Source organism: Mercurialis annua, linkage group LG5, assembly GCF_937616625.2.
Source record: "Mercurialis annua linkage group LG5, ddMerAnnu1.2, whole genome shotgun sequence".
Lineage (NCBI taxonomy): Eukaryota > Viridiplantae > Streptophyta > Magnoliopsida > Malpighiales > Euphorbiaceae > Mercurialis > Mercurialis annua.
In genome coordinates, this window is record NC_065574.1 from 37,781,076 (window position 1) to 37,806,619 (window position 25,544).

General features: G+C 33.3%; 3 non-coding genes and 1 pseudogene across 3 annotated transcripts; all 4 read left to right on the forward strand.

Moving 5' to 3' along the window:
- Window positions 1-17,502: 17,502 nt before the first annotated feature.
- On the forward strand, window positions 17,503-17,621 carry LOC126685105 (5S ribosomal RNA). The gene has a single exon (XR_007643257.1). It is a non-coding gene; the product is annotated as a 5S ribosomal RNA (ribosomal RNA).
- Window positions 17,622-17,844: 223 nt separating this feature from the next.
- Window positions 17,845-17,963, forward strand: LOC126685126 (5S ribosomal RNA; annotated as a pseudogene).
- A 221-nt stretch (window positions 17,964-18,184) lies between these two features.
- LOC126685093 (5S ribosomal RNA) lies at window positions 18,185-18,303 on the forward strand. Its single transcript, XR_007643246.1, has one exon. It is a non-coding gene; the product is annotated as a 5S ribosomal RNA (ribosomal RNA).
- Window positions 18,304-18,525: 222 nt separating this feature from the next.
- On the forward strand, window positions 18,526-18,644 carry LOC126684996 (5S ribosomal RNA). Its single transcript, XR_007643155.1, has one exon. It is a non-coding gene; the product is annotated as a 5S ribosomal RNA (ribosomal RNA).
- The last annotated feature ends 6,900 nt before the right edge of the window (window positions 18,645-25,544 follow it).

Genomic DNA, 25,544 nt, shown 5'->3' on the forward strand with positions numbered 1-25,544 from the left:
ATAGTGGACAAACAAAATACGACGGAGGGAGTATACAAATATAATTAACTATACTGCTCTAGTATTATAAACATAGCACTCATTGAATTTCTATTCATTTATTAGATTTTTTTTTCAACAAAATGTTTTAAAATTGATAAGATTAAAAGATTAGAAATAAAAATATCATCTGTTTCTCCATATTTCAGGGAATCGAAACACAACTTTTAGTTTGGCAAAATGTTGCTTCAACATATGACCAATTACCACTCAAAAATGAATCATGCAATTCGTTAATATTTTTCAGAAATATGATAACAAATACAGAGAAAATAAACCCTTTGATAATAATAGAATTATAAATATTTCAAAATCGATTATTAATACAAAACTTAATTAGATTATTGAATAGAAATAATAATTAACAAGGTGTTATGGAAAGTTTATTTTTAATGGTAGAGACAAATTCCCATTTTTTTATGAAAGCCACTGTATTAAAATCTTCAGTGACGGCTCATTTTTTTCTTTTAAATTCTTATTTTGTTTGTAGCAAAAACAAATAAATTAGAATAGACTTCTTTAAATACATTTTGTTAGGATTAGGGTTTTATAAAAAAGATGAAATCCCAACTTTGCCATTACTACTACTGCTATTATTATTATTATTATTATTATTATTATTATTATTATTAATTGCTGGATTTTACACTTAAATACATATCACTAAGGTTAATTTCTCTTAAAATAAAATTACAGTTTTATTCATGTTAATTATTATTATTATTATTGTCTACCAGATGTTACAATAACAGTGTCTCAAATGAGACATTGGTCTAATTGTATATGCATGGCCATCGCCAACAAGGCCCATGCAAGAAAAAGAATCTTGGGCCACACGAGCACAATCGAGAAAATTACATAAATCATGGGCCAACCAACTCAACATAAATCGCACCACGACCAAAAGATTCAAATAATTACCGAAAGTTCGACAGAAAAAGCAAAAAAAAAACATACGGGATATGACATTCTCTCCAACTTATATGAAATTCGTCCTCAAATTTAAACATGAAACAACTCAAATAACACAAAATATAAGGCGCACAAATAAACACAAAACATAAAAAACACACCAACTCAACCTACCTCAAGGAAACAGAATAGGGTAACGAATTTGCATATCGGACTCCGTTTCCTAAGTGCACTCTTCAACATAATGATTACGCTAGAGAATATTGACCATAAGAATCTCCTTGTTCTGCAACTTATGCACTTGCGTATCTACAATCTCAACAGGTTTTCCCTCGAACGATAACTTAATACCACCACTTGCACAAACTGACTTTGGTAGTTTTCAGGTCATGGAAAATAGAGTGCCTTTCTCACCCAAAATCCAAAAGAAAAGCAGTCTGATTGATACGTCGATTTCGATTCGCTTGCCTCAAAAACGGGCATTAGGCCACTACTGATGTTGATTCGAAGGAAGAAGAACTATCTCAAATGGTCACAAAAGGTATCAACACTAAGTTTCCCTTAACTTAAAACGATAACGCCATTTCTAGGTGAAATCAAACGAGGGAATATAACTCGTCTGAAATACTTAGGATAATTAAAATGAACCTCGAATCTCTTTCAAAGATAACTATAATCAATATTTCTATTTAGCAAAGGTCAACACAAGACGAAACACATCGGAAACATATGGGGTATTACAATTGGCTTCTCTATTTTCATATTTGAATTGGTGAACTCATATGCGTATTTAGAACCTATTTAATTGTTGTGACACGCTTGTGTCTACTTTGGGTGTTTTGACCAATTGTGGCTAGGTTTGGGTTTTTTTTATAAATGTGTTTCTTTGTTGTTAAGCCAGGTTGAGTTTCATATTTTCAAATGAGTAATCTTTTGATTTAAAGCTTTCGGATCATACTTTCTTTTTATTCTGGCATATCTTTCGGTCGGGTTGGACTTGAGTCGCCCGACATGTGAGATTAACCTTGAATGCTAATTCATTACTCAGGATTTTCACTTGGTTTTAAAGTTTTAAACTAAGTTATATAAGTACTCCGGATTATGTTTTTGTAATATCCCGTATTTTTAAATTAATTTTTTTATTATAATTTTTGCATTCCATCAAATTTTAGATAATTTATTGTTATTATTATAATATATTTTTATTAAATCTTATTTTACTCTTTCGTGATTTGTTTCAGACTAGATTTGTATTATATAATTAAAAAAAAGATAAAACGAATAAATCTAATTTTCCATGTAACCCATGCATTCCTTTTATTATTCACACATATGGCCCATTTAATTTTGTAGTTGGACAAATGAGGAGCCCATCATGCTTGGCTTTGTATTTTCATATTTGATCAGATTCAAATTTTTGTAACAATAGAATTTTAACGTTTCTCTCTTTTCATTCCTTAAATATTTAAGATACATTTTAAAACCTATTTTTTTTACCCTAATTCTATCACCACACTTCATACAATCCCTAGCCACCATCTCCTTCGTTTTTCCTCTGAGAAATTCACTCCCAAATCCTCCTCCAAACTCAGCTGTTCATCGGTAAATTTCTTGAGCCTTATTTCAGTTTTGGCTAAAAATGACATCACCATATTTTGTTCCGTTCTTAATCGTTATAGCATTATTTTCAGTTCCGTTTTGTCTTAGACGGAGTAGACTCACGCCTCTACAAATCCCATCTTTAGTTTCTCCAAACGGTATGTTATTAATCTCGTTTTAATCGCCGTCGTATCACCGCTTTAGATTGTTATTAACTATGAATGTTTCAATTGGTTGCTGCCTAATTTCCTTTTTTTCTTTTAACTAAGACTTTGATTGCTTAAGTGATGTTAGTCTCTTAATTTTGGGTAGTAAATCGTTTAAGCTCTTAGTTAAGATTCCTGCCCTTCGTTTTCCTTGGTTCTCTGTTATTCGTTTTTGAGTTTCTATCGAAATCATTAATTGTTGATCTTATTCATGCTTGTTAGGGAACTCAGCGTGGTCATTAGATTTGTTAGGATAATGAAGATTTATTGAGTTGGCTTGGAATTTGTTGTCTGGGTTGCTAAGGAAATCACGATGCAATGATAAATGGTTAGCTTAAGTTTTGGTTCTGTTACAGCAAATATTAAGTTGGGTTTGTATGTTCATGATGATGATAATGTGGCGATGGATGATTGGATACTTTTGAATTGTTTTGGTTAAATGATGACTTTGGTCACTGAATTCTTATGTTTTAAATCTATTGATTCCTAAGCTTATCTTTCAACTGTTTTAATTGATTTTTGATTTTAATTTACGAAATTGGTTTCGACTTATTAATTAGCGATTTAAGTAATATTATTATTTATAATTTGAAATTACTTTGGGCATTAATATTTTTAAATTTAAATTAATATTAACTTTATTATAGTTTATATATGATTTTATTATTTTGACTACATTGAATGGGAATTGAGGATTTCATTTAATTCGAAATTTTGTCAAATTAATTATATTATTTCTAAGGCATAAAAATAATATTTGAATATTTACAAATCAAATTAATAATTATTATTAATTATTATTTAATTGTTAAATTGATATTTTTGGCTTAGAATGCCTTTGGAATTAAATTTATATTTTAGCTTTATTTGTTATTTAATTAATTGAGATAATTTCCGGTAATATTTAATTACTTGAGTTTCAAGCTATTGAGTTCTATTTTGATATTAATTAATATTTTATTTAATATTAATTATAAACTGTGGTTTATAAATTCTGGAATATCAGTTGGGTCGGTTTGGACTTGGGTCACCGACATGTGGGTTTAGCTTGGTAGTTTTGAAAAACTCGGCTAACCCACTATTTGAGGAATTGATTTTATTTATCAATTAAATATTATTTTAATAATATTCTCGGATTGGATTTAAGTGCGAACTCAATAGTCTTGAATTAATTACGGCATTATAATTTATTTGAGAATTGTGTTTCTCTGTGATTTATCTGGTTATTTAATTGTGCTAGTCCTACATGGTGTCTAGTGATCTTAGAGTTAGGGGTCGTACGAATTTTAACCTATTTATTATTTTAGACCCGTCAATTGCTCGTGCTTCGGAGTTTACGCAGGGTTAGCTTTTTGCCAAGATCACGTGGATAAGCAAGCAGTGAGTTTGTAGTGCTATTTACCGCTTTATTAAGTACCGCATCGTATTTTAATATTATAAATGTTTGTGAACTGTTTTTACGGATTATGGATCTGGATTGAAACGAGCTACTCGATAGGCTTGTATCGAGACTGTGTGCACCGGTGAGTACTCTGGGAAACGGCAAACTAAAGTCTTGCTTACGCTGGTATATATTTATGACGAGGATTTGTTCCCGTCCACTCTGGGTTTATCAGTATGCTATGTCATACTTACGCTGGGATCATTTCAATACTGTTTTCCATAATCATATTATATTAGTATAAAAATATTTTGATTTAAGGGTTTTAAACTTAATAAATGTAAATAGTATTGCGAACTCATCTCAGTATATCTGACCCGGTTGTTTTCCCAGATTTTCTAGGTTTATGATTTTAAAGCTAGTCCACTCTGATTCTTTTGATTCCTCGGAGGTTTTTATGTTATTAAACTAGTGTCTGTTTTCGAACTCTTAGACCGCAGTAGAACTAGTTTATTTATTACATTTGATTATTACACTTTGGGATTGTCGATATATTCGATTATTTATATTGGCATGATTACTCTGGATTACGATATTGTTATATATAAGGCACGCTGTTGAACATTTAAGATATTTAAGTTATTTATATTAGAACTGTAATATAAATTGCTAGACCTAGGTTGGAGTCTCGGTTGCCCCCGAGCAATTTCTGCATGTTTAAATATTTATTTGATTTCCGCGAGGCTTGCTACGGGTTTTGGTACAACCATACCCATACCCTAGCGCCGGTCACGATTCATGAAATTGGGTCGTGACAAAGTTGGTATCAGAGCTTTAGTTTCGAACTAAGGCCAAATTTTGCATGTTATGTGTTTATCGCGTTAAGGCATGTTAAGTGTTCTTGTTGTGTCATAGGATCTACTGCGGAATTAGGAATCATGTCTTGTCTTTGAAACGTCATCTTTTGATTTTAAAACTTTCTCCCTACACCGATAGGATTGCGTCAAATCAGTCATTAATCATGCTTTGATTTGATGCTTTTATTTTATTATAGTGATGTTATTTCACTTGGTGATTTAATTGCTTTTTATTTCTCGGAAAATCTTATGTTGATAATTTTCTTTATGTCATACTTGGGTATGATGTTAATTGCCTTATCTTGATAATGATGCTTTTCACTTGGGTGATATATTTTGGCTGTTATACTTTAAGGATGTTGTTGGCATTAAATTATTTGAGAGTACTTCTGGTTTGGCCGAGAGCCTCGATTTTAAAAATGATATTTGTCAGTCTTTGACATTTTTTGGATTTAAATGATTTTTGACCGAAAAATCTTTATCACGTTTTATTGATTATGTTGATGACCACATATTGGTTTCAAAAGTAACTTAATGAAATTATTTTTGCCTAGCTGGTGTGTTAACGCAAAAAGGTCAAATGGGTAGGCTGGACACGACACCCTAAAATATCAATTTCAATATTTGGCTAGTAAATTGAAATTCATGTATTTCAAAATTTTAATTTTGAATGAGGATTGTAAAAAGGGCTGTACTTTTTAATTAAAATGAATTTCTCATAATTTAAAGTTTAAATTTTTACGTCTGGATTGGTATTTCTAAAGTGATTGTTTTTGAAATAAAATTATTTTGGAGGGGCATACAGAGTTGGAAATTTAATATCATTTTCGTAATTTTACAATATTTTGGTTTGTAAAAATTGTAGTGTTGTTGGTATTATGCTCGATTTACTAGTATTGACTGATGTATGTGTTTTTGAAAAGATTGATGGAAATAAAATTGTTTTCTTACTTGAGTGATGTGTTGATGTTGTCATTTGGGTGACGTCGAGCTTCCTATTTTGAGAGGATTGGAATTTGTTTAAAACGCGTTTTTCCGGATTGGAAAAATAATTTGTATACGTTTTACAAATAGTAAATGCGGGTTTGACTTGGGTCACCCAAATTTGGAGTTAAGTTTGGAAGTTGTAATTATTCGGCTAACTCGATGATTTAATAAAAATTGAGGCATTTGAAAACAAATTTTTAGTCAATGTTTTGTAAAGAGGTTTTCTGGAAAATCAATTTTTAAACTGAAGAGGCTCGACATTAACTTGAAATCTACTTTGTAAATCTTACCTTTTGAAAGGGGTTTTGATGAATATTTTTGGTAAATATCTTTATTTATTTGATCTGATTTGGCGTTTTTAGCATGTCGTTTCATGATTTAATGTTTTAATCATTGTTGGGTTGTTTGAGTTGTTACAATGTCGGTAGGAATTCGTTTATCATATAAGATGTTGCATGCTCATTTGTTTTGGAATTATATTGGTTACCTACCCTAATGAGTAATTGTTTTACTGCAAGATGTTTAAGTGCTTTTTGGTTTTGTGAAAATTTATGACCTTTATTATTGCCTCATTGTGTGGAGTATCACGTGAGGACATTACTCACTTGTTTCTTTGGCTTAATTAAAGCATTGGGTTGATGTGCGTTTCGAACCTTTATTTTGACCCTGCGATTAGTTTAGATCTTCTAATTGGTTTAGTTGGATCGAACGTTTGGACTCTGAAATTCGAAGTGATTAATTTTGTTATCAAAAAATTTGAGGAGCGATCTCAAGAGTTGTTTGCAGATTCGAATTCTGAATCTATCCTGGTCAGAGGAAGGCGATTTGAGTCATACTACTCACCATCGGTGGAATAATTCTTCTCGTGAGTGTTGTCTCGAGCGTGGAATTTCGAATGTTATGTGTTTCTAGGTCGGGCTCATTTGTGACGATTTGTTGTATCGAAATTTTTTCTGTTAGCATTCTAGAATTAGATATGCAATCTGTGAATCGAGTTAGATCAGTGTAGTAGTACACTGGTGTTTTCTTCAGGTAGATCGGTGAGACACCGAAACTGATAGTATAGCTGTGAAGGCGGTCGTGTTGGTTGTTGCCTTTGGAAAATTTGAGTGGGAAATTCGTTGTTAGGTAAATTTCCGTTTCGTTGTTGATTTTGGGTTATTTCGTTAATAACTACGCAAATTGGTGGACTAGGATAATAGAGATGGACAAATATGTCAAGATGGACGAGTGCACATCTCACAGAGTGTAATGTCTAGAAAATGTTTCAAAAAAATAAATTGATTTCAAATGTTAACTTGTTAAAGAAATTGAAATGTTTTATCACGTAATTCTGCCCAGACATGTCATGAACATGCATTTGAAATGACATGAATAGGAAACTGCATTGAGCATTGAGTATGATCACTAACTAAAAGAGAAATAAATAATTGATACATGCATTTAGAACATTCATCACGACATTAAATTATTAGGGTTGGATGCAACTCCTTGGGGATGAGAGCTGTCATCACCCTGGCGCACAATTATATAAAATAAATTTTATCAGTGAGACTTTTCAGGAAAAATATTTTGTTATAAACTCGCGAGTTATATTGTGAAAATAGTGTTTAAAAAGGTTAATAAATTTCAAACGCTTTTGAAATTTTTATTTGGTTGGAAACTAGACAAATACTCTGTGATGACGGTGGTGATTTAAGAGGAATTGCATTGTAAGGATTTATTCTATATTATTGGAGTATCAGCGTTTGCTAAATAGGATTTATGGTTGTAAGTTGCACTTGAGGTTTAGTTGTGGTAAGTGCGGAAAAAAAATTGAGTAATTTGTGTCAGCTTAGAGTATATAAGTTGAGGAATATTGATTTATGGAAATTGGTTATGCTCTGCGTGTTTATTTACACTGAAAGGTTTAAAAGGAATTTTGTATTTACAGATTCAATTTCTGTTTAAAAGTTTTGTTACCGATATGGAAATTTTTCGTAAATAAAGGAATTCTTATTTGTGAAATTTTAACTTTTTAGAAAGAGATGAAATTTTGTCAGTTTTAACTAAAAGTTGATTTTAAATTTTTATAAATGAACAATTTTATAAAATCGTGAATTTATTTTGAAAGTAAAGTTATGTGGTCATTTCAAATTGAGAGTGTTTCATTATGTTGATGCGTTTACGAAACTAGACGATTTTTCAACGGGTTAATTGTTTTCGGTTGAAAATGAAATTTAACTACAGATGCTAGTAATTTCAAATTAAAGGCGGATGGTGTTATTTAAATTGTGTTTACGGAAAGCGTTTTTCCATAAAAAAATTATTTTGAGCATAACCAATAAACCGATTAATTGTGACTGGATCTTAATGAACTTCGGTAGGATTCAGGGATTTGGTGATACAGAAATAAATGTCGAGGATAAAAAATTTTCGTTGTTGTGAGTCTAAGTTATGTATTCCTTACCTTTGGTGTGCTTTCCTACGTTTAGGTTCGAATAGTTGATGAAATTACAGAAATGATCTTAGTTAGTTAAAACAGGGCGATTCTAGTGGTATTTAGTTTTAAGCCGTTATTTGTGAGAGCAATTATAAGCAGGACGATATTTTGTTTTGCTGTTAAGTTTTTTTTTTTTTAGGGTAATTGGTATTGTGAGCACTCTAAGTGCTATAGTGAATAGGTGTTAAGAAATGTAAGATAATATTCCAGTGAAAGTGTCCTTATGTTTCAGTTGTAGCATTGGAGTTTGGCTTATTCAGATTTCGATTGAATTTTGGGACTGTTCCTACACTTATGGTGTTGCTTGGTAGTCTTGGAGACTTGATCTTGTTATTTTGAAACTTTTTCTCGTTTAGTATGTTGGTTACTTCCTGATTTTAATAAATTTCTAATATGTTCACACGTGGTGTTTGAGAAGTCGTCTGAGGTACCAAATTGTTGATATTAGAATTTTTTGCGTATGCTTGTGGTGACCAGTCGAACTTTCGATCCAATTTTGTCTTCGAAGTCGTATTTTAATAAGTTGGGGAGAATGTCCAAAAAAAAGACAGCGTGTTTTCGGTTATTATGTTTTGCTTCGCTTTAACTTGCTCAGTCTTCTTTGAGATAGATTTATCTTCTGGTAAGAGTTTGGTTAGAATCTCTTGAGATTGCAGTTTTATTTTTATTTCCGTAAAGTTGTCACTCGGTCGTAAGAAATTTCGGAATTCAAAAATTGTGACGCGTAATTGTTTCTTTCGTTCCGTCAAGGATGTGTTACTACGTATTTTGAGTTATGTGAGACTTTGCGTGATATAATTGATTTTATATTACTTTGCTTTATGGTAAATTCGAGGACGAATTTTTAATAAGCTGGGGAGAATGTAATATCCCGTATTTTTAAATTAATTTTTTTATTATAATTTTTGCATTCCATCAAATTTTAGATAATTTATTGTTATTATTATAATATATTTTTATTAAATCTTATTTTACTCTTTCGTGATTTGTTTCAGACTTGATTTGTATTATATAATTAAAAAAAAGATAAAACGAATAAATCAAATTTTCCATGTAACCCATGCATTCCTTTTATTATTCACACATATGGCCCATTTAATTTTGTAGTTGGACAAATGAGGAGCCCATCATGCTTGGCTTTGTATTTTCATATTTGATCAGATTCAAATTTTTGTAACAATAGAATTTTCACGTTTCTCTCTTTTCATTCCTTAAATATTTAAGATACATTTTAAAACCTATTTTTTTTACCCTAATTCTATCACCACACTTCATACAATCCCTAGCCACCATCTCCTTCGTTTTTCCTCTGAGAAATTCACTCCCAAATCCTCCTCCAAACTCAGCTGTTCATCGGTAAATTTCTTGAGCCTTATTTCAGTTTTGGCTAAAAACGACATCTCCATATTTTGTTCCGTTCTTAATCATTATAACATTATTTTCAGTTCCGTTTTGTCTTAGACGGAGTAGACTCACGCCTCTACAAATCCCATCTTTAGTTTCTCCAAACGGTATGTTATTAATCTCGTTTAAATCGCCGTCGTCTCACCGCTTTAGATTGTTATTAACTATGAATGTTTCAATTGGTTGCTGCCTAATTTCCTTTTTTTCTTTTAACTAAGACTTTGATTGCTTAAGTGATGTTAGTCTCTTAATTTTGGGTAGTAAATCGTTTAAGCTCTTAGTTAAGATTCCTGCCCTTCGTTTTTCTTGGTTCTCTGTTATTCGTTTTTGAGTTTCTATCGAAATCATTAATTGTTGATCTTATTCATGCTTGTTAGGGAACTCAGCGTGGTCATTAGATTTGTTAGGATAATGAAGATTTATTGAGTTGGCTTGGAATTTGTTGTCTGGGTTGCTAAGGAAATCACGATGCAATGATAAATGGTTAGCTTAAGTTTTGGTTCTGTTACAGCAAATATTAAGTTGGGTTTGTATGTTCATGATGATGATAATGTGGCGATGGATGATTGGATACTTTTGAATTGTTTTGGCTAAATGATGACTTTGGTCACTGAATTCTTATGTTTTAAATCTATTGATTCCTAAGCTTATCTTTCAACTGTTTTAATTGATTTTTGATTTTAATTTACGAAATTGGTTTCGACTTATTAATTAGCGATTTAAGTAATATTATTATTTATAATTTGAAATTACTTTGGGCATTAATATTTTTAAATTTAAATTAATATTAACTTTATTATAGTTTATATATGATTTTATTATTTTGACTACATTGAATGGGAATTGAGGATTTCATTTAATTTGAAATTTTGTCAAATTTATTATATTATTTCTAAGGCATAAAAATAATATTTGAATATTTAAAAATTAAATTAATAATTATTATTAATTATTATTTAATTGTTAAATTGATATTTTTGACTTAGAATGCCTTTGGAATTAAATTTATATTTTATCTTTATTTGTTATTTATTTAATTGAGATAATTTCCGGTAATATTTAATTACTTGAGTTTCAAGCTATTGAGTTCTATTTTGATATTAATTAATATTTTATTTAATATTAATTATAAACTGTGGTTTATAAATTCTGGAATATCAGTTGGGTCGGTTTGGACTTGGGTCACCGACATGTGGGTTTAGCTTGGTAGTTTTGAAAAACTCGGCTAACCCACTATTTGAGGAATTGATTTTATTTATCAATTAAATATTATTTTAATAATATTCTCGGATTGGATTTAAGTGCGAACTCAATAGTCTTGAATTAATTACGGCATTATAATTTATTTGAGAATTGTGTTTCTCTGTGATTTATCTGGTTATTTAATTGTGCTAGTCCTACATGGTGTCTAGTGATCTTAGAGTTAGGGGTCGTACGGATTTTAACCTATTTATTATTTTAGACCTGTCAATTGCTCGTGCTTCGGAGTCTACGCAGGGTTAGCTGTTTGCCAAGATCACGTGGATAAGCAAGCAGTGAGTTTGTAGTGCTATTTACCGCTTTATTAAGTACCGCATCGTATTTTAATATTATAAATGTTTGTGAACTGTTTTTACGGATTATGGATCTGGATTGAAACGAGCTACTCGATAGGCTTGTATCGAGACTGTGTGCACCGGTGAGTACTCTGGGAAACGGCAAACTAATGTCTTGCTTACGCTGGTATATATTTATGACGAGGATTTGTTCCCGTCCACTCTGGGTTTATCAGTATGCTATGTCATACTTACGCTGGGATCATTTCAATACTGTTTTCCATAATCATATTATATTAGTATAAAAATATTTTGATTTAAGGGTTTTAAACTTAATAAATGTAAATAGTATTGCGAACTCATCTCAGTATATCTGACCCCGTTGTTTTCCCAAATTTTCTAGGTTTATGATTTTAAAGCTGGTCCACTCCGATTCTTTTGATTCCTCGGAGGTTTTTATGTTATTAAACTAGTTTCTGTTTTCGAACTCTTAGACCGCAGTAGAACTAGTTTATTTATTACATTTGATTATTACACTTTGGGATTGTCGGTATATTCGATTATTTATATTGGCATGATTACTCTGGATTAGGATATTGTTATATATAACGCACGCTGTTGAACATTTAAGATATTTAAGTTATTTATATTAGAACTGTAATATAAATTGCTAGACCTAGGTTGGAGTCTCGGTTGCCCCCGAGCAATTTCTGCATGTTTAAATATTTATTTGATTTCCGCGAGGCTTGCTACGGGTTTTGGTACAACCATACCCATACCCTAGCGCCGGTCACGATTCATGAAATTGGGTCGTGACAGTTTTCAAAAGAGAACTTAATTAGGCTTAAATTATTATTTGACTCTGGTATTACTTTGTCTATCGATTGTATACGTTTGATTGTTATGCCGTGGCATATACTTTGGCTTGTGGGTGAGATACTAGTCCTATTTGTTGTCTAATATTCTTAGAGTTAGGGGATGGATTGTTTTTAACTTAAGCTTTGTTTCTAGACCCGTCGACTGATCGTGCTTCGGAGTTAGAGCATGTTTAGGTTACTTGCCAGGTTATTCACGTGAATTCGCAAGCTTTGAGTTTGTAGTGTTATTTACCGCTTTATTAAGTACCGCAATTATTTTAGTATATAAACTGTTTCTGAACTGTTTAAAGCGATTATGGATCTAGATTGGAACGTGCTACTCGATAGGCTTGTATCGAGACTGTGTGCATAGATAAGTACTCTGGATCAGCAGACCAATGTCTTGCTTACGCTAGTATAAGACCAATGTCTACCCTAAGTTCGATATGATACATCATACTTACGCCGGGATCATTTCAAGACTGCTATTTCCATAATCTTCCGTATATCAGTAAAATGATTTATTTTAAGGGTTTTAAACTTAATAAATGTAAATAGCATTGTGAACTCATCTCAGTATATCTGACCCCGTTGTTTTTCCAATTTTCCAGGCTTATGATTTGAGAGAGTTGGTCAATCTCCGATTTCTTGATTCCTTCGGAGGTTCCTTTGTTTTAATAAATCTAGTCAACTGTTTTATACTCTTCGATCGCAGTAGAACTAGTTAGTCATTTATGATTACTTTATACTTTGGTTTGTCGGTATGGTCCGACTATTTTATATTGTTGATGGCATGATATACATTAGATATGATCATTTATATAAGGCCTGCTGTTGAGTTTTGGGTTTTAGCCTAGCAGTTCAAATATTTAAGTTATTATTTAAGTCGTGATATAAACTGCTAGACTTAGGTTGGAGTCTCGGTTGGCCCCGAGCAGTGGTTTTCTTGCAAGTTTATATGTTGTATGATTATCCGCAAGGCTTGCTATTGATTTTGGTACAACCATACCCATACCCTGGCGCCGGTCGCAATCCTTGAAATTGGTTCGTGACAAAGTTGGTATCAGAGCTTTGGTTTCAAACCAAGGTCATTTTGCATGTTATGTGTTTACTACTTTAATGCATGTTCAGTTGTTGCTGTGTCATAGGATCTACTGCGTAATTAGGATTCAACTCTTGTCTTTTGAAACGTCATCTTTTATTTTCAAAACATTCTACCTTCATCTATAGGAATGTTGAATGTCGGTCTTATGTGTTACTGATGCTTTACTTTGGAGTGTTAGTTGCTTTTATATTGGGTGATATTTTATGGCCTATTGTGCCTTAAATGGTGTTTACTTCGGGTGATGCTTTGTTGGCTTTTGTGCCATATATGAGATATAGTTTGAGTGATGTTTTATGGACTGTTGTGCCTTATATAGTGTTTACTTCGGGTGATACTTTGTTGGTTGTTGTGCCTTATATAATGTTTAACTTGGGTGATTAGTTGTTGGCTTTTACGCCTTGGATGATTTTGATTGGATTGCTTTCACCTTTTTGGTGGGTACAATTTGTAATGACTCGGCTAACTCGCTGGTTGTTTTGGATTGAGATACTTTAGAAACTTTTAAAAAAATGATTTACAAAGGATGTTTTCCGGGAATTTTTTTTTTTAAAACTGTGAGGCTCAACTAGAACTTGAAAACTTTTGTGGTTGACTTTATAATTCAAAATGAGTTTCGATGCGTATTTTGATCGATGACATATTACTTGTTGTTCTTGTTACGACGAATCGCAGTGTGTTGTAGCATGCTTTTTATTTGCCATTAAATAGGTTTGGGTTAATTATGGTTAATCGCATGTTTGAGTGGTTTATGGTTTGTAGAATTTGTAATATTTTAGCTTTAATTTGGGTTGTATACCTCGCAATTTTGGTTGGTATATGTTGGTTGAGTTTTTTTATCTCGTCGTGCTGGGTAGCACGGGAGGTAATTTCTTTCATGCGTTCTTTGACTTAACCTTGATGTTGGCTTTTGATTTGTGAGTCGAACTTCATTTAGGCCTGTATTGCTTTAGTTTTAGTTTGAGGTTAGACTGGTGTTAGTATATTGTTTTGCGGATCGAGATATTTTGGGTTTCAATATCGAGAGGAGTAAAGTGCTCTTTGAAACGGTTGGTGGTTTTTGACTATCAAGAAATAACATATTTTGGAAATTCTTATCCGAGGAGATAGATTGGTGTATCTTATAATGCTAGTGCTTTTCATCAAGTTGGACGATGTAATGCAGGAATTTATGGTAAGTTTTTATATAAGCATATGCGATGTATTGTTTTCCTTTAGCTAAGTTTCATATTATTTTGGAGTTTAATAGAGCATTATTTTATTCATGAGAGATGTTAACAGAGTTATCAATTTGAATTATTGTATTAGTATCATATAATTTGGCAGATTGAGAGTACAGAATTTGAAATTATATTTTGAGGCTATCAAGTGCACGTCTCACAGAGTGTAACATCTGTAAAACGTTTTATCGAGAAATTGATTTCAAATGAAATTTGTGAAAGTATTTCAAATATTTTTATCACGTAGTTGTGCCTAGACATATCATGAACATGCATTTTGAATGTCTGGAATAGGAAATTGCATTGAGCATTGAGTATGTTCACTAAATAAAAAAAATTAATAATTAATACATGCATAATAGTACATGCATCACGTGCATATAAATGATTAGATTTGGATGCAACTCTTTGGGGATGAGAGGTATCATCACCCTGGCGCACAATTATGTAAAGTGGATTTTATCAATAAAGTGTTTTGAAACGAACTCGCGAGTCACTATGTGATAAATGTAATTACAAAGAGGATGGATTTCAATTGGTTTCAATTGGTTTTAAAGTGTTTTGAAACGAACTCGCGAGTCACGGTTGCATTGTAAAGGTTGGTTTTCTATTGTTAGAGTGTTTGTATTTCATAAAGTATAGCTATGAATATAAGGTTGCATTCAAGATATAGTTGGGGTAAGTGCAGTAAAATGTTAAGTTTGGATTGGGAGGATTTGTGTTAGCTAACGGTTTATGTCTTGAGGTAGTGTTGAATTGAGGAATTTGGTTATGCTCCACGTGTGTATTTACACTTAAAATTTTAAATAAATTTTGTTTTTACAGATTCGATTTATGTCAAACAGTTTTGATATATCGATATAACATTATTTTGTAAACGAAGAGATACTTATTTGCAGATTTTCCCTTTTTGAGAAAGTGAGGAAATTTATCAAGGTTAATTTAAAAGAAAATAATAAACTTTGTGAGTTGAACGATTTCATAAATTTGTACATTTATTTAAAAGTATGGTGTAACGGTGAATTCAAATACAAATGTTTTTAAAATGGAGGTGTTTATAAAACTGGAGATTTTCAAACAGTAAAAGCATTTTGTTTTGGAAAATAAAAAGGAGGTATAAGATGTTAACATTTTTGTTTGAAGTAGAAAATATTAATATATAATATTTTGTGTTTTGGAAATTTTATTTTCCTATAAGTCTGACTTTGAATATAACCAATGACGGGGTCAATTGTGAATGTGATCTAGGTGATCTATTGTTAGGATTTGAGGTTACATTTATTGGTGTAATAATTTTGGATGTTCGAATAATCTTAGACTTAAGTGTTAATCAATTTTGAGGTTTGGTTATTATAAGTGTAAGTTGTGTACTACTTATGGGATAATTAAAGGAATCATTGTGATTGAGATTGTTTGTTATAATCATGAGATTTCGTTACCATGAGGTAAGTTCACATTTTCTTTTGAATAACGGTGTGAGTTTTGTGTTTTATAATTCGCAAAGTTAATGGTATTATATAGTGTGGTTTTTGTATGAACTAGAATTTTCAGTTCGGGGTTGTTCTTGAACTTTGATGATATGGGTTTCAAATTTTTTAAGATTCAAGCTAGTTTTGGAAACCAACTTCGTTGGATAATTTTTGATTGTTCACATTTATGTTGACGGAGTGGTTGTTGGAGCACCAAGTTGTTAGAATTATAATTTTACGCAATATGTGTGCTGTGACCGTTTAAATTGCGAATCAGTTTCTTATTTATAATTCGAGGTCGAATTTTTCTTAGGTTTGGGAGAATGTAATACCCTATATATTTTTGGCGTGTTTTGTATTGTGTTGACTTTCTCTGGGTGGAAATTTTGATTCGAGTTATCATTGAAAGAGATTCGAGGTTCGTTCTTATTTATCCTAAGTATTTCAGTCGAGCTTTATATGGAGATTTGAGGTTTGTTCTTGTTTATCCTAAGTATTTTAGTCGAATTTTATCCGTGAGAGTTTGTATTCCTTCGTTTAGTATCACCTAGAAAGGGCATTATCGTTTTATGTTAAGTGGAAGTTAGCATTAAGGCTCTTATGACCTTTTAAGATTGTTCGGTTTATTAAAGTCATGAACATGTGTTTTTGTTCAGACAACATATAGTTGTATCATATGTTTTACGTGGGTTGTGTTATGTTAAATTCGATGACGAATTTTATATAAGTTGGGGAGATTTTAATATCCCGTGTTTTTCCGTCATGGTTTTGTTGTGTTTCCGACTTAGTTTCGGATTGTTATTGGTGGACTTAGCTAGTGTGATACTATATTTGGGGTTTGAGTTGTATCTTGTATGGGTCGCATGTGTCGTGTGATTTTTGATGGCGATTTTGTAACAGGTTTATAATCGATAATGTGTTCGTGTGCCTTCTGAACCTGACATGTCTTGATAAAACATCCATATCTCCCAATTGCACAGTTGGATCGGGCTCATTATTGAATATGCTGTGCACTAGAAAGAGTTCACCGTTGGATCAGAATCGGAGCACGTCGGAGGGCACATTGGGCCATCATGCCTCCCAACGCGCCCCAGGGTGTTTTGTGCCTTTTGAAAAGGCACGACGGCAGGCGCATTGGGCCATCGCGCCTCGCAATGCGCCTGTCGTGTTTTTTCACTTTGGGGCCTATAAATAGAACGAGTAACGAGTAACGTTCTGATTTTGAAAGGTATCAAGTATTCACATATGGTTTTTTAGTTTTACATATCATCGCCGAGACATAAACAGAACGATTAACGAGCACCGATGAATTGCAATGTAGGGACTAAACGGGAAATATGGAAAACATTCAGGGACAAAAACATGCTTTTAAAGATTATTTTTATTTTGGTTGAATGAGTTGTATGGCAGCAGATATATATATATATATATGATGATCGTGCAAGGTGCGACGGGTGCGATCATACCAGCTATAATGCACCGGATCCCATCAGAACTCCGAAGTTAAACGTGCTTGGGCGAGAGCAGTACTAAGATGGGCGACCTCATAGGAAGTCCTCTCGTTGCACCCCTTTTTTGCAATTTTACAGTTCGTGCCTGTATTTTTTTATTATTATTATCATAGCGGAGACATAAACAGAACGAGTAACGAGCACCGATGAATTTCAATGTAGGGAATAAACAGGAAATATGGAAAAAGTTCAGGGACCAAAACGTACATTTAAAGATAGTATTTATTTTCGTTGAATGAGTTGCAAGACAACAGATATATATGATAATCGTGCAAGGTGTGACGGGTGCGATCATAACAGCACTAATGCAGTGGATTCCATCAAAACTTCGAAGTTAAACGTGCTTGGATGAGAGCAGTACTAGGATGAGTGACCTCCTGGGAAGTCCTCGTGTTGCACCCATCTTTTGCATTTTTGGGGTGCGCGCCTGTATTTTTATATTATTACTATCATTTCCGAGACATAAGCAGAACGAGTAACGAGCACCGATGAATTGCAATGCAGGGACTAAACGGGAAATATGAAAAGTTCAGGGACCAAAATGTACTTTTAAAGATAGTTTTTATTTTGGTTGAATGAGTTACAAGGAAGCAGATATATACGATGATCGTGCAAGGTGTGACGGGTGCGATCATACCAGCACAAATGCACCGGATCCCATCAGAACTCCGAAGTTAAACGTGCTTGGGTGAGAGCAGTACTAGGATTAGTGACCTCCAGGGAAGTCCTCGTGTTGCACCCCCTTTTTTGCATTTTTGCAGTCCGCGCCTGTATGTTTTTTATTATTATTATCGCCGAGACATAAACAGAATGAGTAACGAGCATCAATGGATTACAATGAAGGGACTAAACGGGAAATATGGAAAAAGTTCAGGGACCCAAATGTACTTTTAAAGATAGTTTTTATTTTGGTTGAATGAGTTGTAAGGCATCAGATATATACGATGATCGTGCAAGGTGTGAAGGGTGCGATCATACCTGCACTAATGCACCGGATCCCATCAAAACTCCGAAGCTAAACGTGCTTGGGCGAGAGCAGTACTAGGATGGGTGACCTCCTGGGAAGTCCTCGTGTTGCACCCCTTTTTTTCATTTTTACGGTCCGCGCCTGCATTTTTTTTAGTATTATCGCCGAGACATAAACAGAACGAGTAACGAGCACCGATGAATTGCAATGCAGGGACTAAACGGGAAATATGGAAAACGTTCAGGGACCAAAACGTACTTTCAAAAATAGTCTTTATTTTAGTTGAATGAGTTGCAAGGCAGCATATATTTATGATGATCGTGCAAGGTGTGACGGGTGCGATCATACCAGCACTAATGCATCGGATCCCATCAGAACTTCGAAGTTGAACCTATGGTTGGATTGTTGTCTTAAAATACTTAATTATATATTGGTTTGTTGTTGTTATTGTTTGAGGATATTGTTGCTGCCCATAAACATTTTTTGGGGTTGTTTGTATGACTTTGGTATGTTAGTATTGTTTAAACTTGTTGGGCAAACGTTTCATGTTTGTTGATTATAAGATTAGAAATTCTATGCCATGAATGATTGTTGGTTTGATTAATTGGTTCATATATGAGTTTATGCTTTAGATATGTATACATGTTGTTGGAATCATTTTAAGTGATTTGGCACGCTGGTGTCTACTCTGGGTGGTTTGGCCAATTGTGGTTAGTTTTGAGCATATTGTGTAAGTGTTGCCTTGTTGTTAAGCTATATTGAGTTCCATAATTTTCAAATGAATAATGTTTTGGTTTAAAAGTTTTAGATTTAACATTGGTTTTACTCTGGCATATAATTGGGTCGGGTTAGACTTGGGTCACCCGACATGTGAGATTAAGCTTGAAGTCTAATTCACAACTCTGGGATTTTCACTTGGTTTCAAAGTTTTAAACTAAGTTATATAAGTACTCCGGATTATATTTTCAAGGGGAACTCAATTATGTTTAACTTATTGTTTGACTCTGGTATTAATTTGAATATGGAATGTATTTGTATGGATGTTGTGCTTGGGCTTATACCTTGGTTGTGGTTTGAGATGCTAGTCTTATGTGGTGTCTAGTATTCTTAGAGTTAGGGGATGATTTGTTTTTAACTTAAGCATTGTTTCTAGACTCGTCGACTGTTTGTGCTTTGGAGTCAGAGCAGGTTTAGGCTATTTTCTAAGATTCACGTGGATACGCAAGTAGTGAGTTTGTAGTTTTATTTACCGCTTTATAAAGTACCGCAATTATTTTAGCATATAAACTGTTTTGAACTGTTTTAAGCGAATATGGATCTGGATTGGAAAACGCTACTCGATAGGCTTGTATCGAGACTGTGTGCACCAGTAAGTACTCTGGGATCAGCAGACTAATGTTTTGCTTACGCTGCTATATAACGAGGATTTGTTCCCATCCACTATGGGTTCAGTATGATACGTCATACTTAAACTGGTATCATTTCAATACTGTATTTCCATAATCCTAAGTATATTAGTATAAAATGATTTTTTAAGGGTTTTAAACTTAATAAATGTAAATAGCATTATGAACTCATCTCAGTATATCTGACCATGTTGTTTTCCCAATTTTCCAGGCTTATGATTTGAGTGCGTACAAGTGAACCCAAGTGAAAACAACAACTTATACAAGAAATATATCAGTTAAATCACACAACCCACTCATGACATTCCTATAGGAGTACGCAAAAAAATTTTGAAAACAAAAAATGACGTTTCAAAGACATGACTCGAATCATAATTATGTAGTAGTTCTTAGGATTCATTAACCACTTATCATGCCAAAAAAATAAACAAATAACATATAAAAAGCCTTGGTTTGAAACAAAAGCTCTCATACCAACTTTATCACGACCCATTTTCATAGATTGCGACCAGCGCTAGGGTATGGGTATTGTTGTACCAAAACCCATAGCTAGCCTTTCAGATAACCAACAATATACATTTAAAACAATGTAACTGTATAAAACTACATTTTCGGGGGCAACCGAGACTTCAGCCTAGTCTAGCAATATATAAAAGCAACACATATTCAAAGTATGCTTGTCTTGAATTAAAAACTCCAAAAGTATGGCAATATATAGAAATACCATAAACAGAGTAATCATGCCAATAGCAATAAAATAACAGTTGGATCACTCAAAAAAATAGTCAAAGACGGGAAATAATCTAGTACTACTACTATGGTTTAAGAGTTTAAAACAAATTTGACTATTTATTCTGAAAAATAAAAAAAACCTAAGAAGAATGAAGAAACAAGGATCAACCAAGCGCTCAAATCATAAACCTGGAAAATTTAGAAAAACAACGGGGTCAGATATATTGAGATGAGTTCATATAACCATTTACATTTATTAAGTTAGAAAACCTTTAAAACAATTATTCATTATGGATAATCATCGAAACCCTAAACCACAATTCTAAATCCATTTGTTATGTCGGTGAGATGTATCTCTATAACCAACCCCCGACTGTCACCTAATAAATATGTGAGTCTGGGGAGACGTATCTTCCATCGGCTCCGTCACTAAGGTGAGACATATCTCTAACCTACCACAATACCATATGATCATTAATACCGGTGTGCACGCAGTCTCGATGATGCCCTTCGAGTAGCTCGTTCCAAATCAAATCCATAACGTTAAAAAACAATTCGAAATCTATTTATACAATATACATACAAAATATAAAGTTTACTTAATAAAGCGGTAAATTGAGATATAAACTTACTGCTTGCTAATCCACATGATAACCTTGCAAGCAATCTAATCCTGGTGCATCTCTTAAGCACGAACGACCGACGAGTCTAAACAAGGTATAAATAATAATTAAAAATAAACCCTAACTCAAAAGAGTACTAGTGTCACGACTCATTTTCATGAATTGCGACTGGCGCTAGGGCATGGGTAATGTAGTATCAACACCCGTAGCTAGCCTTGTAGATGAAAGACAGAATATTGAAGGTTGTGGCGGAATCGGTTCTTGGTCATCCTACAAGTGGGCAGGGGTAGGGTTCCCAACTCAATTTACATTATGGGTCTTGATCTCGAGATATTCCGGGTAGAAGAGCAAATTCCAAGCACAAATCCAGATGCAGAGGCGAGAGCCGCGGATAAAGCAACGATATTTGAATTCCTTGTTTTTGAGAGCTTGTGCTATTCTGGGAGGGAGTTGAATACGAGCCAAGAAAGAGGGTGCTCTCTTTTCTCGGTTATGAATAAACCTGCACGAAAACCAATGCTCGGGGGCAACCGAGACTTCAGCCTAATTCTAGCAGTTTATAATATCCAACATTATATATAGCATGCTCATCCAACACTGAGTCTTAAATATGGCATAACATAAACCAGATTAAATAATGTGACATGCCTAGACAATAAATAATCCAGTCGGACAAATCCGTCAAACAACTGAAATAATAATAAAGACAGCTAATTACTACTGCGGCCTAAGAATAAAATAGTTGACAGTTTAAAAAGATATGTAACCTTCGAGGAAAGTAAAGAACAAAGATCTGCGAGCCCTGAAAAAATTGGGAAAACGACGGGGTTAGATATACTGAGATGAGTTTATACCACTATTTATATTTATCAAATGGAAAACCTTTAAAACCGTTTAAAACATTTAATAACAACTTACGATTAATAGTTGGAACCCTAATCCACAATACTAAATATATCCTTAATCCAATAGGCCTGGTCCCGAGAGTTAAGTTACACCGAATTACCACCGACCACACTTATTCCATATCCAGAGTCCCGAGAGCTGAGCTACACCGAGTTACTCTAATGGTCCCGAGAGCTATGCTCACACCGAGTTTCCACATTTACACAAATCGCCTTTTAGGCAACCAACATAATTTTATTTTTCCGAATCGCCATTTAGGCAACCAATAACGGAATTATCACAATGTTGGCCCAAATTGCCATATAGGCAACCAACATTACATTATTGGCCCAAATCGCCTTTCGGCAACCAATAATTCATTCTCACGATGGTGGCCTGAATGGCCATTTTAGGCAACCAACGAATATTATCAATTCTCATTGAATATACAAATATAAGCATGACATGATTCTCACAACCAAACATCACACACATTAATATTTCAAGCTTGATTCACAAATATCAAATCAACACACACTTGCAATCGCAAACAAACATATATATTAAGTATAACACTATCTATTCATTGACATTACTACTTTACACGCAATCTTGTTGTTGTTTAATAGGTAACCTCATTTCGTCGGAACTATATCGGCTTTCCATAGCATATATTATATATCGTTTCCAAACATTTCATATATATATAAATAATTAATAACATTAATATTTAAGAATAAAGTACAACTCACAGATCGTGCGCCTTCTTATGGAAATATGAACTCGCAAAGGTTTGAATCTCGATGCCTCGACATGCAATAAATCTTTAAGATACTGCTCTTTAAAAATCAGAAACTTTAACCAAAGGATTTGAGAGATTAAATTTTCATAAGAACGAACGAGAAAATTATTCGAAGCACGACGAACCGAACACGTCGTTTTTAGCATCACTTTGCATCGATATTCTGATATATATTTCGGCTCAATTTCGAAACATAAAAATTGTATAGTCGAAGATCACGTTGATAGCTTCGATTTGACATAAAACATATCAATTTCCAATGTCTTGATTGAGAGATATCGACGAAACAAGAAAACATATTTTAAACGTTTTTTAATTCTATTTATAGGCAATGTCTCTTGCCACATTTCACCGTGCCAGTGCGCCATGTGTCACCGTGCATGTGCGCCTTGTGTCACCATGCATGTGCGGCATGTGTCACTGTGCATGTGCGCCATGTGTCACCGTGCATGCGTGACACTTGTCATCTTGCATGCGGGACACTTATCTTCTCGTATGCACGCCACGTGTCCCTTAATCGCTATTTTTTTTATTCTTAATTTTTTATGTCCAAACTTCCATATTTTGATGTTTTAATTTCAGGGAGTTTTCCAAAACTTTCTACTCTTCAATTAGAGATGCATATTGATATATTAATATATTTTATTTTAACAGCTACTTTATCAAATACTACTTTGCACGCGTATTATATCCGATATGAATGTTTATCTCTTCATACCTGATTATGACTCCAAATATAATTTTATCTCATCCTTAAATCACAATTTATTTTTTCCCTTTCACATATTTAACTTAGTTATATATCAAACACGACATGCATTTTATCGGACTTTCAACCATACGTGTGTCACACGTCGGATTCTTATGTCATAATAGTCAGGTATGTTACATTCTTCCCCCCTTAAAATAATTCGTCCCCGAATTGGAACTCAAAACTATGAGTATTACGTTGAGTTTGGACTAACTCCTTTTTGTATGATAACTTTTTGCACTTCGTGGTCGTATAACACGCAATGATGGGAAGCTTATCTTGTAAGCTAAATTTCTCATTTGTTAATCGTTTCTTAACGATATGTCCTTCTTAATCACGACTTACCCATTCTTTGTTCCTTATTATTCACCTAACAATCGCAACCATCTTTACTCAAATATCTTACTTCATTACTATTCCATTATCAGCAATAGTCTTTACTCGTGTTACTCATCTTTAGCACACTAGCATATTTACATACTCATAGCTCCATTTCCATCAAATTACCGATAATCGCTTTTGCTCTTTATACCAAATTTCTCCAACACGATAGTATATGCAATCTTAACTTAATATCAACCTTTCATCGTTCTACATTATTTAATCTCTTATTGTACTTTCAATGTTCATATTCTTGCACTTTATACCAATACTTTATCTCATATCAAATCCATTCCTTGGTAACGATTTCTATTCGTCATTTCACAACCTAATATCTTATCTTAAACAACGTCACTCTATCGTCCTTAAATAATAATCTTTTCGTTCATTCCCGCTTATCACTTGCAATTTCCTAATTTTTATAGTATACTAATTCCATTACTCGCAACTTACCTTCTTATACTAGAATTCTTTCTCAAGAAACGATAACATTTATGATTTCATAATTTATCCAACGTTTTTGCATCACACGTGAGACTATCCAAAAACAGTACTCAGCACGTTTGTTATAACAGTTTCCTTTTCAAGATAAACTTGTAGTGTATTCCTTGCTAAGAATTGATTTACATCAATTTCTCAGCTTGAGACTCAATTCACACATAATTATGTGAATATCTCAACAATTACATCATACAATCGATGTCTCAACCTAAAGTACATCACTTTCTAACTCATGACTTAACTTATTAGAGGAAACTCTTTCATATTCACATTAAATCGTCTCCTGACAACGTTTTCCATTAAATTATTTTTCGTATAATTTTTGTTCATTACTTTATATGATTCTGACGTCAACATCCCTTCACATATTCTCTTAACTTCCTATACTCTCATATCTAATTACTCTCCCTTTGTTTTCCAATATCTTTGCACTTCTTTTCCGTACTACTCTTTACTTTCACTTATCCGCTCTTCCACTTATACTTTCTTGAATTAATCATAACTTCCCTTTCATAATCAATATATTTACTTCCTCTTTCTGCACCATTTCGTTTCTACTACGAGAGAAATAACACCTTAATAATGTTATCTCTAACCATCAACATATTAACTTGTTACGACTTCGCTTCTTGTAATAAAGTAGATTTTCGTAGCTCTTCTCTGCATCTCACTCGACATCATTATGCATCTCACATCGCACTACTTTATTTCTAATTCACGATCTTCCAATAATACTCTTAATCGATCTACTCGCTAGAACCGCCGCATAATCCTTATATCCCTAAGGATACACTTACCTTATAGTATCAGTATGTGAGCGGAGCGGGGTTTAGGGGCCGCTCGCCCAAGGCTTATGGCTAACTTCTCGATCTGGAAATGGTTTAAAAAATGGAGTCGCCACCTAGTTCAACTAGGAAATACCTTTTAACCAACTA